This window comes from Cyprinus carpio, chromosome B19 (genome assembly GCF_018340385.1).
Source record: "Cyprinus carpio isolate SPL01 chromosome B19, ASM1834038v1, whole genome shotgun sequence".
Classification (NCBI taxonomy): Eukaryota; Metazoa; Chordata; class Actinopteri; order Cypriniformes; family Cyprinidae; genus Cyprinus; species Cyprinus carpio.
In genome coordinates, this window is record NC_056615.1 from 30361503 (window position 1) to 30383933 (window position 22431).

Sequence of the window (22431 nt, forward strand, 5' to 3'; positions counted from 1 at the left end):
ATCCAGGCTCATAATAGCATGTTATTTTAGATCATATAAGCTCATTATGATTTTTATGACTCAGTGCAGCCATAATAGTGGAATTTACTGTATAATGCAGAACGTCACAGAAATTTGGGTTGAATAAATCAAAAGTAGGGCTTGGGACACCTCTAATATCCATTTACGTCTGGGTGCAAAACAACTGCTTTTTGAAAAATATGGACGTCTGTATGTTCTGCATACGAAGAACCAAAATCTCCATATTATTTTGATAAAAGCACGTCATATCATATACAAACCTTCAACCTGTCAAAATAGGTCCATTTTTAAAATAATTCATTACAGTGTTTAGTGTTTAATAAATGCACAAAAAGTCAAACAGGTTAATAAATTATTAGGGACATTGATTTTACAAAACGTTTTACACATTTAATTGATTGCATAACACTATTAATGAAAAGTAATTAAGCCCAGTTAAATGGAAAAAATCCGGAAGAAAAATAAAGTGGGAGAACACGAAAAGAAGAAGAAACACTGAAAAAAATAAATGTATTTTCATAGGACCCTAAAACTTAATTTTGTTAAACTTTTAATAAATTGTTGCTTAAACTGTATAAGTTTCATGACTTCAATTAATTACACATGGCTTCTAAAATTTAATTTAAGCATTAAAATGGAAAAGTAAAACAGATTAATGTGGTTTCTTGCGGTCTTCAAGAAGCTCGTGGAAGCCTCATATTCCTGGATTACTGTGTCTGTGATCGTCTCATCGAGTAAGTTTCTAACCATCTTCCAGTCTGGATGAACATCTACTGTGATTTACACGTTTGTGTTATATTTTTAGTGTGATTGTGTAATTGATGCACGCTGTGGAATCAGATCCAAACGCAGAGATTAACGCTCGTGTTTATAGATCACACCGCGGCACACGGCTGATATTCCCAAAACTGTTCCTGCACGCACAGATTTCCCTCATAAATCCTGTAAAACCCTGGTTCATAACTGAACCCGGAGAGAAGGAGAGGCAATGTCCTAAACTCATAAACGCATTATTAAAAGGACCAGGTAAAACACCAACGGACGTCAACGGTCCGCTGTCAGACTGTTTGTTCCTGATTCAGCAGCGGCAAAAACAGCTGTGGATTTCCTCACCACCTCGAGGTCCAAGGTGTTGTCATATCTGCGGACACTTGCGAGGAACGGGCTGACCCAAAATTAGCTGTAAATGTGCTCACTTCTAAGCTTCTCTGGAGAATGTGGGATGAGTTTGTTTCTACTTCTTCTCAGGTTTTGTAGAATGTTAGCCAGCACTGCATCGGTGTCCTCAGCAATGGATGCTCTGCAGTGAATGGGTGCCGTCAGAATGAGGAGTCTCACCAGCTTGATTAAAAACATCACAATAATCACACAAGTCAATCCACAGCACTCCAGTCCATCAGTGACACATCTGGAGAGACAAAAGATCGAAACACATTCCAGCATTAAGACGTTTGGAACTCAAATACATAGAGTCCCAATAATCCATAATAAACACTCTCCTCCAGTGTATGTTGTCACGGGTACCAATCCTCTGTACCAATTTCGTGGTGCCCTAAAGCAAAACACAAAAAACATGCAATAATAATAATTTGACTAGTACTTTCAATTAATCCAAAACTGTGTACATATTAATTTTAAAGGGATTTTTGAATTGTTTAAAGCAAGAATAACAAAACTAAGTTAGCTAAAAAATTATTTTAAAAAAAGCCGCAGAACTCTGTTTGTTTCGTGACTGGATATGACAAAAACAGTGTTTTTGTACAATCTCTAACACGTATAGGTTAGATTCACAATTCATTAAAAAGCCTCTGTTGTTGTAAAAATAGTAAACATATCATGTCATCCAGTTATTTTTTACCCTAATAAACGTTATAGGAGCATTAAATGTTAATAAAGAAACTTAATTCTAATGCTCTTATAGTTAGCGTTAGCCGCGTTTACGCTAACCGAGAAACTACTCTATTAACAGCATTCATTTCAATCCTACTTCAAAATTAAATATTTCATAGTATTCTCTGTACTCTGTACCACCGGTACTTAAAAAACTGGTACGTAACATTTTAGCTCTATTTTAGTACTGACTTAGGTACTGAAGAACCGGGTCTGTCGGACAACACCAAAACTCCAGTGAAAAAAGTCGATCTTCTGCTTGTCTCTCCCACCATTATGTTAGAGCTTTTTTAAAGGGTTCTTGATCTCTGAGACACTGATGCAGTGTACATTTCTACAAATCTGCTGATGAAGAAAAGAACCTCACTCACTGATAGCGGACCTCCCTGAGGACGAACACATGTTTCAGCAGATGTGTTACTTTGGCTTGATGATTACACCCTCTAATGATTGTTTTCCTAACCAGTTTTCCAAAAACACTCCAGCTTCAGGTGTTGGCAGATCTGACTGGAGGAGCGAACGTTACGAGCCGTTTAATAGCCTGAGATCGACGCGGCGCTGAGAAACACTATGTGCGGCTGGTCAGGTGACAGTGGTGTGTGAGGGTCTGATCACTGTACAGGAAAAAACATTGGTCGGTTTGCTCTCAAATGGTGCAGGATCTGCAGGGATATGCGTTTAAGACTATTTATCAAATATTTATAAGAAGTAGAAGTAATTTTACAAAACTTTCTTGGACACAGAAGAATAACGAATGTACAAAACACGCCGCTATGCTATAGGCCGAGAGGATTTATTAGTCATTTTACATCTCTGAGCTGAGCTTAAAAAGCTTAAAGGATGAGAACCATTATAAAATAATAATGTTAATGAAAACCCAATTTTGACAAAAAAAAAATTCATATACGCCGACGTTTTTTGAATTTTCTTGAAAACATCCCAGCGCGACATCCGACTGGGTTTTCCCAGATCACATCACTATATGTATGTGTTTTTTTGTGTTTTCTGGAGGCGTGTTTTGGTCTGCTGTAATTAATACAGAGGGATGGTGTACCCAGAACCGGTATCTCTTTTTTGTGACCGGTACATACTTGGGGTCAATTACTAACAAAACACAACATCTACCTCAAGCAATGTCAATGGGTCCAGCTCAAAAACTGCAACTCAGCGTTAGAGTTAAAACCCTCACGAGAACCACTGCACTTATTCAACAATCACAGAAGTACAATTATAGCCTTGCATAAACGTTTTCGTTCGTGTGTCTGTTCTGACATGTGGCGATTCAGAGCACGTAGCCGAACACCTGAAAGCGTCCGTACGAAAAAAAGGCCGGTCCAAACAGCACCTGATACTACTTAGTATCTTAATTATCATCTGATTGCGATAATACTGTCAAAAACACAAGGTTTTACATATAAAAACCATTAGTTATGTCTGAAGTGAAAAGTAAACAGTTGAGAGAGAATACGCGTTGCAGCTATCTTAAAGGGACAGTACTAAACATGCTGCCGATTGTCATTAAAGGGATAGTTCACAACTCAAAAATATGAATTCTGTCATTATTTAATCACGGGTCATGCTGAGACAAAACATCTATTCATTTCTTACTCTATGTGCTGAAACCACAATAGATGAATTTGAAGAATGTGGGTAACCAAACGGTTGCTGGTCCCCTCCTGGCTTAAAGTAGGAAAAAGAAATATGGAAAGTTATCTTCGGAACCAGCAGTGTTGTTTCCCACATTCTTCAAAAATAGCTTTTAGTTCAAACAGAAGAAAGCAACTCAATTCAGGTTTTAAAACAACTTGAGAGTGGATAAATGAAGAACACAATTTTCTTGTGTGGGTGGAACTGTTCCTTTCAATGGCAATAAATAGAAAACAAAGACGAAAAATATCGCACCTGCTCTTGACTGAAGAAGTTTAATACAGTTGCTAATATTCAGCAGTATTCAAATAAAACTTTTCACATCGTATCGTTTTTGCATCAAATAGTATCGTTATCGGTACCACCATCCTAATAATTACCACCTAGAAATTTTCCGATTTCTGTTCTCGACAAAAAATAGGCAATTAGTACATAGTTAATTAGATAGCATATTAAAGCGTAACAATGGTTGTTTAATGCCACTGTGATTTTACCACCTGGGAAAAAAATGACAAATATCTGTTAGTTTACCATTTTTACATTCATATCGGGCATGGTGGAGTCTGACGCGAGTGTTGTGGGGTGGGAGTCTAAGTGATTGTGTTGTGGGTGGAGTCTGAGTGAGTGTTGTGGGTGTGATATTCTGAGCGAGTGTTGTGGGTGGAGTCCCCTGAGCGATGTTGTGGGGAGTCCTGAGCGGTGTTGGGGTGGAGTCTGAGGAAGTGTTGTGGGTGGAGTCCGAGTGAGTGGTATGTGGGTGGAAGTCCGACGTCGAGTGTTGCGGGGTGGAGTCCGAGTGCGAGTTTGTGGGGTGGAGGTCCGAGTGAGTGGTTGCGGGTGCGAGTCCCTGAGTGAGTTGTTGTTGGGTGGGAGTCCGAGTGAGTGTTTGTGGGTGGAGTCTGAGTGAGTGTTGTGGGTGGAGTCTGAGCCGAGATGTTGTGGGTGGCGTCTAAGTGAGTGTTCGTGGGAGGAGTCTGAGTGAGTGTTGTGGGTGGAGTCTGAGTGAGTGGTTGTGTGGGTGAGTCCTGAGTGAGTGTTGTGGGTGGAGTCTGAGTGAGTGTTGTGGGTGGAGTCTGAGCGAGTTGTGGGTGGAGTCTAAGTGAGGTGTTGCGGTTGGAGTCTGAGCGAGTGTTGTGGGTGAGTCTGAGCGAGTTGTGGGTGGAGTCTCTAACGTGAGTGTTGTGGGTGGACTGGATGTCTGAGCGAGTGTTTGTGGGTGGAGGTCCTGTAGTGAGTGTTGTGGGCCGGATGGTCTGAGTGGATGGAGACTAAAAGCCACGTTCAACAACAAGACACTATAACTGTAAAGATAACTTTATTAGCGTCCCACACCAGAGATAAGTTTGCGCGATGAGGAAGTAAACGGAACGATATCTGCCACGCGGCCGCGGAGGAAGAGGACCAATTTAATACAGCTTGACTCGGGGAACTGCAGTCACTCTTACCTTTGCGCCGTCTTGTAAAGACTTAACCCTGGCTTTATATCGTCAAATATCAACCACCACGAAACAGCGCAAAAGTGATTAAAGAAAAGCCCCCAAATGCAAAATAAATGGCGCCCTTCACTGACTGGGTGGATTACAGCCTACATTAATCTGGTTATGTACGGCTCAGTGGTTTGACACCACGAAAATGTTTTCAGATGCGTGTGGTCAGATCTAGAAGCGGCAGGTCAACTACTTTCCTAGAGAGAACTCGCCGCCGAGTCGAACCACATCCAGATCCCCAGGTATTAACGACGTTCTGCGTGGAGCGGGCGGAGATTTCCACAGTAGATGGAGAGCGAGCAAATCAATCCTTCGACGGTGAAAAAACTTGTGCTTCCATGAGCCCTCTGGCTTTATTTCTGCTGCTGCATTATACTGAGAGCCGCATGATGAAGCTGGTGGGAATGAAGAGAAGGAGGCTGCGTTGTGTGTATTTATAGCAGCAGGAATTGTAAGTTCTGTAACGGTATTTGCTGTCCTGAGGGATGAACTCACCACAAAACAGACAACAAAACACATGACAGCACCCACATGCGTGCTGTGTGTTCTGTGGACTCCAAGCTCAATAGATCATCTCTGTCTCTGTGTGTGTTGTTTGTTTCAGAGCCACGCTCGTGCTCGCAGGAAGAGCTTTGCCACGTCGCTGGCAGAGAAGCAGCTGGAAGCTCCGCCCACTGACCCCTCACGACAGCCATTCCGACAACCGTGAGTACCTTTAAAGCACCCTTGCATACTGCACCCTTCGTCGAAGCTAGCACGACAGCCTGTACACCGCAGCAGTACTCCGCTCGACCTCGTTGTGCGGCATACCCTTTATCAATCTATGACACCATCATTTTGGCACTTTCTAATCCAGGTTAGTTTAAAACGTTGTTAGTTTTGTCACCTGTGCATGTTATGTGGCTTTCACTCTGTCGCTCATTGTTGGAGCTAGTGCATTGGGGGGATATAGTGTATCTGCGTCCCATTTGACGCACTATGCACTTATAAAACTATGTTCACTCAAGTCCAAGGTTATTTTGTCATTAATAATCAGAGTCTAATACCCCCCTCCCCCTTCACAACAGAAATTAAAATCTGCTACAGTTTGACTTCATACAAAGTGTTCAACATTTCACTCACTTAATAAAGTGCATCATACAGGATATTTAAAGTGCACTTTATCTTTTGGGGGTGTTTCAGTGTGAACGCACTCCTCACTGTTTATACTACAGAACACGACAAGTATGTGATTATGGGACGCAGCCATGTGTCGCTCAGAACTATATTTCAGTCATGTTGATTGATGTTCGATCTACTCAATATTTCAAGTTGCAAAGGTCGTCAGCTCAACGTGCATTGTTAGTTTTATTTTATAAACATTTAGTACGTTTTTATTGTATTATTGTAGGTTATTTTTGTTAGTAACTTTATGTGCTTTTGTCATTTGATGTAATGTATGTATTGTTTTGTAATATTACTTTGGGTTAATTTTATTTTATTTCTGTTCGCGTCCATGCAGCACAGACTTTCAGCAGACTTTAGCAGCTCGTTTTTTTTACACCAACATTATACCTATAGCTGGCGTATACTTACAAACTCAGGTGATTTTATTCACACTTGATGTGCTGTTCGTGGGAGGACAGTTTTCTAATTCACATATTTGGCACACTGCTGGACTTTCTTGTCCTCACTCAATCTAAAAGTGCTCCACAGCAGCTGAGGACTGAGGCATTTTTGTCTCCCTCTTTCCAGATAACTGAATCATGACTTTCACAATCAATGACGGACTTCGTATATCACCGAGGTCCGACATGCAGAACCAGTAATATTCAAGGGCGAATGAGAACCGTATCTCGGGGGATGCCAGGTGTTAAAAAAAAAAGAAAGATTATTGAAATCTCAAAATTGAATACTCCAGCCCTAGTGTGTTTGTGTGTGTGTGTGTGTCTGAGTGTATGAGTGTGAGTGTGTGTGTGTGTGTGTGTGTGTGTGTGTCTGAGTGTATGAAGTGTGAAGTGTGGTGTGTGGTGTGTGTGTGTGTGTGTGAGGTGTGTGGAGTGTGTGTGAAGGTCTTCGTGTGTGTGGAGTGGGTGTGTAGTGCGAGTGTGTGGTGTGTGACTGTGAGTGTATGATTGTGCTCGAGCTGAGGGTGCGTTGTATATGACGTGGGTGTGAAGTGTGATAGGCAGCAGATCGAGTCTTGCATGTATAAGGTTTCATCAGTTGATTCTGCGGTAATGGATAGAGGTTGGGTGTTGTCGTGTGTTTGGTGGGTGGTTTCTTTTGTTTTGTCTGTTGGCTCGTACTACAGAAATGTGGCAAACCAGTGCGAGGTTCCGTGACAACTAAAAATACGTATATAAAAATTATATAAGCAAGATCCGAATGATAGCACTCTGAGTGCGTGTGGTTGATATGTTTTTACGATTATACAGTAGAAAAACAATAATCATTTAATAATATATCCATTGCGTGGCGCACTATTAATTTGTTGGGAAAATGAAATGGAGATTTTAGTATGAAACAGAATGAAAGCACATACTGGTGAACACAATCTCCTCTTGTAACTACAGCCGCATGTTAAGTAGTGTTTTGTTGCTCATTGCTTTGTTTATTCTTACTCTTATTTCGGTCGGTCCACTAACAGTTTTATTTAAGACATGCTGGAATTATCTTCTGTTTGAAGGTTTTATGAATTGGATTAATTGTGGTTAAAACTCTGTGTTTTCACCCAGTTGGTCTCACAGAGTTAAGTCGCTCAATGGCAGGCCATTTAGCGAGTTGATTAGTGATGTCGAATGGCACAGAAAGTGCATGCTCTCTTTGAGCATCGAGATGTCGAGTAAATGAACATGAGGAAGTTGCTTGAGCGCATGAAGGCTCCGTCTCAGACGGTCTCGCTAGGGGCAAATAGGCAAGATCTGAACCCTGCTGTGAGGATTCAAAAGAGAACCACTCGGATCATTTTCCATCTTACTCCTGAGCAAGCTGTCTGTATGGGAAATCCCCGAGGGGAAAGAGCTTGCGTCACGATTTATGCTAAAGTCAAGTATGAATATTCTACACAGTAGTTAGATGATATCACGCATCTGCCTGTCACTTGGCTGTCGGAATTATCATAAGTTGTCTTAGGACCGGAAAATCGAGCACCCACGTATTGCAAACGGCCCCCTCCCCTCCCTCTTGGGTTGAATGGGAACTCACTGCTGAGATCGTTGATGTGATAGATGTTCTAAATTCGAAGGCCATAGATGACCTTCAGATTTTATACCAATTTTCTCCACAACCATATATAACACTGTACAACAGTGATTTTTTCTAAAAGTTGAAATGGTCACATATCGAAGTCCAATTTTACCCAAGAGGAGGGGGGAATTATAGAAAAAGAATATTACTACCTCAGAACTTTATTTCAGTTTTTAAAAAAGGTTTGTGTTAATTTTCTGTGTTACTTTGCACCATTTCTTTGTAATTCTTGATGTAAAATTCACCAAACAATTGGTCGCATATTGTTTCTGTAACGGTCATGTATATTTTACACTGAAAAAAAAACGCGTGGAGGATAGAAAAGGATGAATGCTAATGAATTTCCCACAAATAAATACAAAGCAGAAACAGGCATAAACATTAAGATGTGAAAATTTCGACACAGTCCGACGGGGGAGGGCGATATCATCTGTATATTTCCTGTAAGCATGCACCGTAATATCTTGTAGTGTTTTAGGTTTTGCAATTTTGAAATAGAACGCACTGGAAATCGTTGTATTTCTTTCATGTGAAAAATGTAACTAACCAGTAATAACTCTTGGACTATTTAAGTAAATAAAAAGAAAAATTAATAAATCATTAATGGCTTATGTGAGTATTTTGGCATCAGTGAAGACCGGAACGCGGATTGAAGGTTTGGAGGCGTGGGGGGGGGGGAACGACATTCCCAGAAGCCCGTCTGGGCCAAGATGACAGTCTAGATAGTGTGTGTTAATGTTTATATTAAGTGTTAAACAATGGGATGCTAATTCATTTAAAACCTGGCTATTGAACTAAATATCTCCTATTCCACACTGCTTTAAAAAAAAAAAACATGATTCTTAAAGAAATAAGTGGACCGAACTGACGTCTGCATGATGCTTTGCTTTCCGAGGGTTTTAGTTTAAAGCGGTTTTGAACGCAGCAAACTCATAAAGAATCATTTAAGAATCATGGTTGAAGCTAATTGCTGTTTATGCCAATTAGGTTTGTTAATTCAGGGCTCAATGCTAAGGATTTTTTCTACTGGACGGTCGGGCCAGAGGCTCAAATTTTTACTAGCCCTGCCACAAAAAATAAAATAGTTGCTGTTATCATTGTTTTTTATCTATTATCTTGTATTCTAATAAATAAGGTTATATGACACCAATATTTTAGATACCAATAAAATTTTACAATTAAATTTCCCTTTGGTTACCCGAAAACAAAACGCCAAAATTCCATAATAAAATTTTTCCCCCGTTAAAGCGAGGCCTTCCGGGAAATTTCCTTGGAAAAAATGAAAAAAAATTTTTTATAATTTAAATAAGGCCTTTTAGCAAAAAATTAAAATTAAAGGGGATCAGGTTTTTTTGTTTGAAAAAGGAGTTCGGTGGAAATTTAAAATTTTCCCCCCTTAAAAAACATTTTGCATATACACTTTCCTTTTTTTCCCGGGAACCGATTTTGGGAAAACCCATAAAAACCCTTTCCTTTTAAACCCTGAAACCGACCAAAAAAATCCAAGGTTCCCCTTTTTAGTTTTAAACAACAAACCTTTAAGGAAACATAATGGTTTCCTTTAGTTTGTAAAAATTAGGGTAATATAAAATTTCCCTTGGTTATGAAAACCAGAAGCCGGGGAAAAAAAACCAGTTCCCCCCTTTTAAAACGCGGGCATCGTTTTAGGGAAACAGTGAACAGCGTTTCCCTTGTTACCGGGGCTGTAAACACAGAAACGCTTAGGGGAAATAAAAAAAACTTTTTTTTGGGTTTAAACGCGTAAACACAGCAGCGCTTGAAAAATAATAAAACTTTCCCGGGTTACCGCTGTAAACCACAGGGGCTTTGGAATTAATAAAAAACTTTTCCCTTTGGTTTCCCGGGTTTTGAAAACACAGAAAGCGTGGAATAATAATAAAAAACTTTCCTTTTTCCCTGTAAACCAGCAGCGCTTTTGGAACATTTAATAAAAGCGTTTCCGGGTTCCCGCTAAAAACCAGCAGCGCTTATGGAACTTTGATCCCGCTTTCCCCCTTTGGGTTCCCGGGCTGAAAACCCATCAGCGTTTTATGGAAAAAATAATACATTTTTTCCCGGGTTACCGCGGTAAACACAGCGCGCTTTTTGGAATAATACACCAGGGGTTTCCCTTTTTGGTCCGCTGAAAACAAAAGCAGCCTTAGGAACGGATCCCAACCCTTTCCGGGGTTACCGCTGAAAACCAGCACCCTTTATGGAAAAAAATACGCGTTTCCGGTTCCCGGGGTTAAAACCCCAAAAGCAGCGTTTAGTGGAAAAATTTAAACACACGTTTCCTTTTTTCCCCGCTAAAAACCCAGCAGCGCTTTTTGGAAAACATGAACAGGGGTTTCCTTTTTTACCCTGTAAAAACAGCGCGCTTTGGATAAAAATCCCAACTTTTCCCTTTGGTTTACCTTTGTAAACCGGGCAGCGCTTTGAAAATAACCCAAAATTTCCCCGGGGAAACCGCTGAAAACCACACAGCGTTTATAAAATAAACAGCTTTTTTCCCTTTGGTTACCGCTAAAAACACCAGAAAAGCGCCTTTTGAAAAAATATAAAATTTTTTCCTTTTGGTTCCCCGCGGTAAACACAGCAGGCTTTGGAATAATAATAAAACCCCCCTTTGGTTTACCGCGAAAACCAGCACGCTTTTTTAACAGTGATCCCGCTTTCCGGGTTCCCCCGCTAAAAACCCAAAAGCCACCCCGCTTTTGGGGAAACCGGGGGTTTGGAAAAAAACCCAGCTTTTCCGGGTTTTCCCGCGGTAACATAGCGGCGCTTATGGAATAATAACCGCTTTTTCCTGGTTACCGCTGTAACCAGCAGCGCTTTGGAATAATAATACGCTTTTCCCCTTTTTCCCCCTTAAACGCAGCAGCGCCTTAGGGAAAAAAGTGAACGCTTTCCTTGGGGTTAACCGCGGGTAAAATGCACGCTTATGGAACAGGGGAAACAGCTTTTCCCTTTGGGGTTACCGCTTTTAAAACCCGCAGCGTTTTGGGAAATAAAATCCACTTTTTCCTTGGTTCCCGCTTTAAACACAGCAGCGCTTGGGGAAACCCAGTAAACCGGGTTTCCTTGGTTCCCCCTTTAAACACAGCAGGGGTGCCCCCACATTAACCCTATTTTAAAAGCTTTAAATAGACATTTTTCAGGGCCCCCAACAAAAATAAACTTTACTGCACTTGCGCTTTTGGGGCCCCCACAAAACTTCTGGCAGACTTTCAAATAAATAAATAACAACAGCAAATCCCCTTTAGATAATTTTTTGATGAAAACGAAGCATTTTGGAAAATCGGTCCCGTTTTTTAATCGTGGCGTGGGCGCCTCAAATAAATAAAGGGATGGGGTAACACATCCCACAACAAAAACCACCCGGCCCAACTTTCTCTCCACTTTAAAATTTAAATGCCCACTACCCGACCATAAAAAAAACACCCCCGGGCAGGATGTTTAACCCTTTGGGCCAGTAGCGGCGCCGGGTAAAGCCATCTGTAAGGAGACGAAATTAAAAAAAATCACCCTTTTTTAAAACTCAGGTCCCCTCAGAAAAACATTCAAAAAAATTCGCATTTTGGATTTTCTTTTCCAAAATTTCACGCATCGTAAAAACATTATTATGGAAATTTTTAACTCTATGGTATTTTTGTTAAAAGCGTCCCTTTAAGCTGGGTTTGTCCCCAGCTTCTTTCTTCCCCCCGAGGTTTTCTGTGGACTGAGGGGCTGTGGATTACTTGTGGTTTAAATTTTTGATGGTTTTTTACACCCGTTTGGGCCCCTCAATTTTGACGGCCCAAACCCCTTTTACTGCCCGAGCATCCCTTTTCTGAGACCTGAAACAATGCTACATTTCTCCAAACGATGAAAAAACAAACTCACCTAATCCCTTTAAAAACCTTTAGGGGGAAATTTCCCTCCCCTTTCATCTAACCAACCCAAAGTACCCCCTCAGGTTTTTTTTTTCCCGAAATAAGCTATAAATTTTGCAGTTTTGTTTGAGCGTGTGTTTAAAGTGAAGCGATCACGAGTCCACACTCCTCACACCCCACCCCCCCAAACCTTTCCTCTCCCCACACAACACACACTCACCCCACACACCCCACTCAAATTCTCTCACACACACACACACCTCACCCCTCTCTCCACACTCCCCACTTCTCAAAACCCCACCCAAACTGCCTCCCACACACACACACAAACGACACACAAATCCCCCTCCCAAAACCAAACCCCCTCCACACCCCACCACTCTCACACCCAAACCCCAAAAACCCCCACACAAACACCCCCCACCACACTCCCACAAACACACCCCCACACACTCACAACAAACCCCCACTCCACCACAAACACAAACCCCTCTCACAAAAACACACCACCACCCCCAAACCCCAAAACACAAATAAAATTTTTAAAACTCTCACACCCCACAACACACACACTCACACAGCAAACACCTCCTCTCACGCACACACTCTCTCACACACACACTCTCTCAAACACACACCTCCACCCACACACACTCACTCTCTCACACCCACCCTCACTTCTCCTCACACACACACACACACTCACTCTCACCACACACACACACACACACACACACCACCTCACCTCTCACACACTCCACTCTCACACACACACAAACACCCACACTCACACAACACCTCTCTCACTTAACTTCACACCTCTCTCTCACAAAAACACACTCACTCTCTCCACACACACACCACACCACACACACACATGCAGCACAACACATTCACCACACACACACACACACACACACACACACTCACTCTCTCTCTCTCTCACACACACACACACACACACACAACTGCTTCTCCCCACACACACTCACTGCTCCCCCACCACACACACACCTCACTACACACACACACACCACACACACCACTCACTCTCTCAAACACACGTCACACTCTCCCCACACAACACACACACTCACACCAAACACCTCTCTCACAAACACCCACAACACTCTCTCACACACACACACAATCACACTCTCACACACACCAAACACACACAATCACTCACACCAAACACCTCTCTCACATAACACCACACTCTCTCTCACACACTACACACCCCCACCACACCAATACCCCCGCCCACATCACCCTCCACACCCAAACCAACACACACTCACAACTCTCACATCACACACACAAACACACCACTCCACACAAACACAATCTCCTCACAAACACCCCCCTCTCTCGCAAACACCACACACACTCTCTCTCACACCCCACGGTCCTCCCACCACCCCCTCTCACACCACACACACACCCACTCACTCTCACACACTACACACACACTCACTTCCTCCCACACACACACACACCCACACCAACACACCCCTACTACCCCCACTCACCTCCCACCCGCACTGCTCACCTCACACCCTCGCACACACCCACCCCCCCACATCCTCCCCACACACATCCCACGCTCCTCAAGAACCCATCACACCCACCAGTCCCACACACACACCCACACTACCCACACTCCACCACCACCTCCCCATGAACTCCCACAAATCAACGCCAACATCCCCCTCACCAAACACACCCCCACACAACTCTCTCAAAACACAACACTCGCTCCACACACCACTCGCACACACACACACACACACTCACTCTCTCACCAACAGTCCACTCACATCTCCGGACACACCACACTCACTCCTCACACACACACACAACACACACTCGCTCTCTCACGACACCACACTCACTCTCTACACACACACACTCCTCTGCCTCACACCAAAAAACCCTTTACAACCACAAAACACCTCCCCTCACAAAAACACAAATCCTTTTCTCACCACCCACACACACACCCCCTCCACAAACACCACCTCTCCCCACACACCCACCCACACCCCCTCACTCCAAAAACACACACACACTCACCTTTTCCACACCCCCCACACACACCCCACACACCCCACTCATTTTTACACACTCATCTCACTCCCAACAAAAAACACACTCACTCCCCCGCCCAAAACTCCTTCACCACCCCCTTTCCCTCTCAACACCAAAAAATTTTAAACCAAAACCCCTCTTTAAAAACCCCAATTTAAACAGCAAAACCAACCCCTCCCCACAAAGCTTTTCCCCACCCCTACCTCACAACCCCCCCAAACCCCGGTTACAACAAACCCCCCAAACACCCTCCTCCCAAACCCACACACCCTCCTCTCTCCACACACACACCCCTTCTCAACACAACCCTCCCTTGGGTTTAAACCCCAACCCCAATTCCCCACACCCCAAAAACCCCCGGGGGGGGTGGGGCCGGGGGACGCCTGCAGGAAGCTCCAAAGGAAAACCACTTTCCACGGCCCCTGCTGGGTCTCCCAACCCGCGGGCCGGGGTCTAAACCCCAAGGTGGGCAGGATTTGCCGTCTCAAAACCCTTCCCCCCAAAACAACCCCTCGCCGGGAAAAAGCTTTCGACTGTTTTTCCCGTTCCGCATGCTGAAAAATTCACCCAAATCCTCTCTTCCAACCCACCACCACCACTTTTAAAAAACACAACCCTTTCCCCTTCCCTTTATTCCCCAAAACCAACACTTTAACAGAGTTCATTTGTTTCATTAGTTAAAAGGGGTTTTTCCCAAAAATATTTGTCCTCGTTGTTCCAAACCTCATGGGGTTTGGGTTTTTCAAAATTCCCAGTTCCCTGTGTTAAGCGGGGGGAAGGTTGGAAATCACGTTTACAGGAAGGCCTTTTATTAAAAGACCCCCAATTTGGGGAACCTTTTTTTTCCCGAACATTTATTAAATTTTTTTGGTCCCTGATTTTTTTCCCAAAGACCCCCCTTCCGAAATTTTAAAATACAAAACAATAAAAATTAAAAAAGGATTTCAACAACATCGGTCCCTTTTTAAAAAAGTTAAAATAACCCAGAAAGAAATGTTTGGGATCATTTAAAAAAACCCCCCCTTTTTTCCAAAATTTTTTTTTTGCAAATTTAAAAAAAATAAAAAATTTTAAAATTTAAAAAAAATAAAATTTTTGCCGTTTGGACTTTCTTAAAAGGAGTGGGCCTTTTTTCCCCCGGAAATTTTTTTTTTTTGGGGAAAGCTTTTTTCAAAAAAACCCAAATTTTTTAGAAAAAACAAAATTCAAAAAAATTTAAGGATTTCTAACGCCTGTCCAACCAAAAAACCTGGACCCCGTGTTAAATGGAAAACAAAACAAAAACTTTTTTTCCATTTTTTTTTTTTTTTTTTTTTTTTTACTTTAAAAATTTTTTTTTTTTTTTTTTTTTTTTTTACTTTAAAAATAAATAAATTAATAAAATAAAAATCCTTTGGGAATGCTTAATAGGTAAACATTTTTGTTGTGGCAAACTAAGCAAAACAATCATGTTGGTTTTTAACCATATACCTCAATATTACTTCTTTTTACTGAACTTTTGTATAAAATCACAATTTGCACTCATGCTATTTGGACATAAATGTTTCTCTCAATGCTAATGTGGATATATCGCTTATCATATGATATAAATATGAGGCAAAACTCATAACAGGAGATTTTTTTTTTTGACCCCATCTCCTCGAACTTTACCGGGCATAACTGCATTATGGAGTGGTTGCCCTGCATCATATTATCCAAGTCACTTTATTATTAATAATCAATGCAAAAAATGACACAAAAATCAACAGATATAATGTGTGATTGGTGCGTAATGAAAGGGTTTTTCCCTCTGTGCTTTCAGTGTGCCGACTGCTTGCATCGGGCCCAAGTGTTTCGCATGCCGCTCCTGGCTGCTGAAAGGGTACAATGGATCGAGAACCTGCAGCGAGCCATCAAACCCAACAATGTAACCACCGCTTTTACTGAACCCGCCTTTACTCTGCAATCACCGCATCAGTCATGATATTAATCAGAGAGCATTTCATGGGACGGATATTAATATAAGCCCATGTATGCACAGCATCAGTATTTTTGGCCAGGTATGATTTACCTTGTCTGCAAGTACTTGTTAGTAGAAGCAGTTGAGCAGCAGTTACATATCTTGTCTCATTTGATATTAGCGCAGTTGTCGTTACTAGGACACATTGTTTTGTTTACTGTGTTTACCGTGGTAAACATGTTCTGAAGTCGCGTTTGTCCAGGTATTATTTAGTTGTGTTGCTTTTTGTTTTCGTGCGTGTTGTAGTTGGTTTGGAGTTTCGGTGTGAATTCAATCACGTATCAGGGAAGTGTATATTTGCTCAGCCCTCGTGTGAAGACTGACGAGTGTAAAGACCATCAACTCGATCTGCGCGACTCCAACCGAGCAAGAACACCTGCAAGGCACCTGAAGTATTGCTTTTTCCCCCTTTCTTTACTTTTGTATAACTTGTTCTCATCTACTTGTTCTAGTCAGTTGTACTCAGTAGGGGTGCTTTCAGATTCTCTACTATTACTACTAACACTCGTAAATCATGCACTGTACGTTGGAGGCAGTGCCATCCTAATAATCATTTAATCGTCCCTATGTCCTCTACTACTTGCTGTCTGTTATATCCTCTGGTACTACGCCGTTGACTTACAAACTCCCTCTAACTAGATAAACCACAGGCCTGCTGACTCAAACACTCTGCTCGCCTCATTTTGAATCTCAAGCACGTGTTCTACTACTGCCTACTCACAAAATCAGGGCAACCAATTGGACCTCATGCTACACAACGCTGTTGCTCCACTAACAACCACTTTACTTTACTCAGTTCCAACACCTCAGACCACTTCCTCATCACTTCTTACCTCTAATACTGATTCCGGACACAACACACAATCCTCCGCAGGTCATCTTTCGACGTAATCTACGCTCACTCTCTCCCTCTGGCTATCCTCTATGGTTTCATCCTCAATGACTTCCTCCACCCTCTCAGTTTTCAGCACTGTACACCAAACACTGCTCCATTCCGCTTACATCTTGCTTAGAACACTTTTGCCCCCTTTCATCCACAACAGCACGCACCACCTCCTCTGCCCCCTGGTTGTCTGATGTTTCTCCGGGAACATCGCTCTGGACTCAGTTAACCCCACTGCTTAAGAAACCCTCTCTAAATCCTGATCTTCTAGAAAACTACAGACCGGTATCCCTTCTTCCATTCATTGCAAAGACACTTAAGCGAGCTGTGTTCAACCAGCTCTCTATGTTTCTTGTACAGAACAACCTCCTGGACAGCAACCAATCTGGCTTCAAAAGTGGCTACTCAAACTGAGACTGCCCTGCTCTCGGGTTACTGAAAAGCCCTGCGACCCTGGCCAGAGCAGCTTCCAAATCTTTAGTACTCATCAACTCATCTGTCCCCTGCTGCTTTTGACACCGGTTAATCACCAGATTCTCCTGTCCAGCCCTCAGAAAGATGGGGCATCTCTGAACTGCACTCCAGTGGCTTAACTCCCGTCCTCGTCTGATAGATCCCTTCAGGGTGTCTTGGAGGGGTTTGAAGTTTCTAAGTCACCACAACTTGCTACTGGGGTTCCTCAAGGCTCAGTATCTGTGACCACTTCTCTTCTCCATCTACATGAGTCATTAGGATCTGTTCATTCAGAAGCATGGCTTTTCTTATCACTGCTACGCTGATGACACTCAAACTCTACTTCTCATTCCACCCTATGACGCCGACGGTAGTTGCTCGCCATTCAGCCTGTCTGAGTTGACCTTTCTAGCTGGATGAATGACCATCACCTTCAGCTGCAACCTTACTACTACTGACTAAACTGGTGTGGTTCCAGGTAAACCATCGTTTTCATCACAACTTCTCTATAAGCTGGGTTCGTCAACCTAAACTCCTTCCAGGACAGCCAGAAACCTAGGGGAGTTGTGATGGATCATCAGTTAAGCTTCACAGACCATATTGCTACAATGACCCGGTCCCTGCAGATTTGCCTTATACAACATTAGGAAGATTAGACCCTTACTGTCAGAGGCAAGCCACCCAAACTTCTTGTCCAGGCTCTTGTTCTCTCCAGGACTGGACTATTTGCAATGCTCTACCTGGCGGGCCCTTCCTGCATTTACTATCAACGCCTCTGCAAACTGATCCAGAATGCAGCAGCGAGGGTTGGTCCTGTCGAATGAGCCGAAAACAGCTCATGTTACTACTTCCTCTCCTCATCAGGTTACACTGGCTACCAGTAGCCGCTCGCATCAAATTCAAGGTACTGATGCTTGTCTACAAGACAACAACCAGCTGGTGGAACGAGCTGTTTATCTCAATCCGAGCAGCTGAGTCTTTAGCCATTTTCAAAAAACATCTAAAGACACATCTTTTTCGTCATCACCTGACCAAGAAAAGGTTAATACCTTTTCTATTCTATTCTATTCAGTCTAATTTATTTATATAAAAAAAGAGAAGAAAACCGGGGGTCTAGCACTGGCGGTGCTAAACTTGTAACTGCGACTTATCACAGCACTTGATATTGTTTGCAGGGAAAAAAAAGAAAAAAGTGATGGCTCTCGTTGGTTGTTGGATTGCTTCTACGTTGGAAGTCACTTTGGATAAAACTGGTCTTCTAAATGACTAAATGTGAGTGATCATCGTCATCTCATAGTTACCCAGCGTTGGCACATAGATGAGTCAGAGGCGTGGTCAGACATACTGAATGATATGGGTCTTTAAATGGACATTTATTTTCCAACAAGGACATACCAAAATGATTCTAACAAAAAGAGTACAAAAAAGCCAAGCAAAACTGTTTGTAGGGTTTGCAGCAAAATGCTGTTTCTATGTTGGTTTTATTAAAAACATTGTATTGACATGTCAAAAAGTTATGAGCCAAGCCCGTAGGGGTTCAGTTTTGTTTTTCGCCTTTTGACACTGTCCAGATTTTAGCATTATTTATACTTTTTTTTTAAACATATATATATTTATACTATTATTGTTTAATTAAAAAAACAAACATTTTGTTATTTCGTTAACGTAAAACTGTTCGTTTAGAAAGCCCAAGGCAACATCTAATTTTCGTTTTAGTATCATTTTTTCATTTGGTATTTTAATTTAGTGTAATTTATAGATTACTAGTATATGTTTTCGTATGTTTATTTTTATATTCCAGTTTTATTTTAATTAAATTTTTTGCGTTTTTGTTTCATGCTTTTGTTAATTTTATAGCTTTCTCGTTTTTCGTTTCGGTGTTTATTTTTTTATGTTCCTTGCCTAAAGTTTTTATTTATAATTTTTTATTTTATTTTAGTTCAGTTAGGCGAGGCAAGAATTTTCAATTTGGCTCAGAAGACATTTTTCAGGTAATAGTATTTAATATCAGCTTTCTTCGTAGTTACCAGAGATGTTTTAATAGGGTTTAGTTAACGATAAAACTGGTGCGATTAGCACAAGCACATAACCGCATTTGAATCACAAGTTGTAAATACAACGTGTCTGTTTGATGTTAATCTCCCTGCGGAGTGACAGAAAGCAGGATTAACAGCCGTCAGGGTGTTGATAACGTGCTGAAGCGGGGGGATCGCAGAGTGCCACGTGATCTTCCTCCGAAGAAGGCGCTATTACTGCGAGCTGTGTCTGGATAAACTGGCTGTAGGGGCGCAGGAACCACCAGCAAACCGTGCGCTACGAGACACCGGGTGTTCTGGGGGGCGAACACAGGCTAGTGTGCGCGTTCAACGGGGACCTGGCGGCATCCGCAGGGCCTCAGACTATCACCTGGACAAGGCGACGGAACAAGAAGATGGCGCAGGGTCAGTTCACACAAGAGCACAGCTGCTGGCGGTCACAAGACAAAACTACTAGGGATTGGGCGACCATATCGGCTGCATCGCACGATAACGTAGAATATTAGCGATAGGACACGATTAAAAAAAAAAAAAGTCAAGGTGTGAAGTTGAAGAACAAGAGCTAACAAGCTACTATCAGATTGTGGACGCGTCAAAGTGCATTAGATTTTATTAATTTAACTTTAAAATGTACAAAATGTTCTCTTTTTTTCCATTCCTTTCCATTGTGTCTTTTTTTCTTTTAAATACGTTCGTTTGAAAGACTTAAAGGACTGCATATCGCAATAATTCGTTGTCTCCTAAGGATTGGAGTATTGTTTACATCCCTAATGAAACCACAAAACATATAATACATATGTAACACATATAAAACATATTTAATATTAATATTTAAGTTTTTAGAACGGATTCTGTTTTATAGAGTTTGCCATAACACAGCGGCAGAAAAACCATTAATAGGATGAAACAAGAACGCACAAATAGTAGAAAGATAAATATTCTGGGTCGTAGAAAAAGAAGAGCAAACTAGTGCTGGGGCAAATGATCTTCCATACAAAAGGTGACGTGTAGGTGGATAAATATATAAAAGTTTTCTATGGGTAAAAACATAGGGGATAGTCGTAATGGACGGAGGCGTGGCATGTTAAGTAGTGGGTATTATAAAATAGAATAAATAGTATAATAAAGTTTTTGTTTACATATCTAAGTGTGTTTGCTGTGTAATTATGGTATAAATAATTATTATTACTAGTTCAGGGGTCCGACTCATCTTGCCGCATTACGTAATATTGTGAAAAAGTTGTTTATTTTGTTATTCAGTTTTTCCTAATTTTTTGGTGAATCGTTCATTTTATAAAATCAACTTGTAACCATTTTATTTCAGTTGTCAAGGAAACTTTTCTAATTTTTGTTGAAGCTGAGTCGGTTGGGCGAAAAAACACTTTAAACTGCATGTGTAGTTAACGCTAACGGCTAAACTGAATAGAGTCTTGGGGCGAAGCATAAACCCCTACTAAATGACTAATGCATTTAATTAGGAACTCATAAAATGTTAAACCCTCTACTACAGATTTAAAATTAATTTTGAGTACTACAAAAATAAGCTTAAAATTTAAACACTTACGGGAAAATATATATCTCATCAAAATAAACACACTTTACTAATATTACTTAAATAAATACAATTGGAAAAAAATATTGATTAAAATAAAGAACATTAAAATACTCAAGTAATTTATTAGACATCAAACTAGTAGGGACCGTAAAACAAATTAAAAAGTTAAAAGACAAAAACAAATCAACAAAACGCGAATTAGACGACATAAAAACTGTACAGACTGAAAAAAAATAAAACTAACTATAATGATAAAGTAAAAACTAAATGATAAATATATAAAAAAGACAAAAAAAAAGTAAAACATCACCATACAATAAGGGGTTGTATATGCATATGGATATATAAGTGCCTAGGAAGGGGTTATATTATAAATTAACTATATTGTAGATATATACTACATAGTGTTCTAAATATATCAATTCATGTGTGTGTGTTTTATATATATATACATAATAATATACACAGTACACACACATATATTATGTAAACAAAACTTTATTTTGGATGTGATTAATCGTTTGAACGACAGCATTATGCAAAACACAGTTCATGGCCATGTTATTTGATGGTTAGATTCTCTAGTCAGATGTGTTCCTCAGGTGTGTGTGTGTGTGTGTGTGTGTGTGTGTGTGTGTGTGGCGCAGGAGAAGAGCACGTATCTGGGGCTGGTCAGCATCCCCATCTCCAGTATCACGGGCCGTCACTTCGTGGAGCAGTGGTATCCGGTCATCCAGCCCAGTGTGCTGGCGAAGGGCGGCGGTGTGGGCAGCGGGAAGATCATCAACGCCTCGCTGCGCCTCAAGAGCCGCTACCAGACCATGAGCATCCTGCCCATGGAGCTGTACAAGGAGTTCGCCCGAGTACGTGGACCAACAAACTACCGGACTCTGTGTGGGGTCCTGGAGCCGCTGCTGACCCCCGCCAAGAGCAAGGAGGAAGTGGCCTGTGCGCTGGTGCACATCCTGCAGAGCACCGGCAAGGCCAAGGTCTCACATCCACAGGCCACACACACACCGCCCGCAGCTTTCAGGAGTGACAACCGCATTCATAACCATAGAGACAGAGTGACAGATGATCTGAAAGCCACCGCCACCCACCGAGAAGCCGCCTCCTTGTCATTTCTGACTTACAACAAAAAACAGAGCAATGGTGCTAAAAGCTGCTGTGTGACGAGATGTACAGCAAACGAGCTGTAGTGTTTTTTTGGCGGTCTGTTTTAATTTTAGTTTTAGTCTAGTCTTTGTGTGAAGCTGTCAGGTTAGG

At 41.7% G+C, this 22431-nt stretch overlaps 1 protein-coding gene and 1 pseudogene across 1 annotated transcript in view; both read left to right on the forward strand.

The window, feature by feature from the left end:
• Window positions 1-22431, forward strand: part of LOC109058809 — a 726037-nt pseudogene that overhangs the window by 675979 nt on the left and 27627 nt on the right.
• Window positions 1-22431, forward strand: part of LOC109045202 (solute carrier family 39 member 4) — a 668471-nt gene that overhangs the window by 492668 nt on the left and 153372 nt on the right. The gene's annotated exons all lie outside the window — the stretch shown is intronic.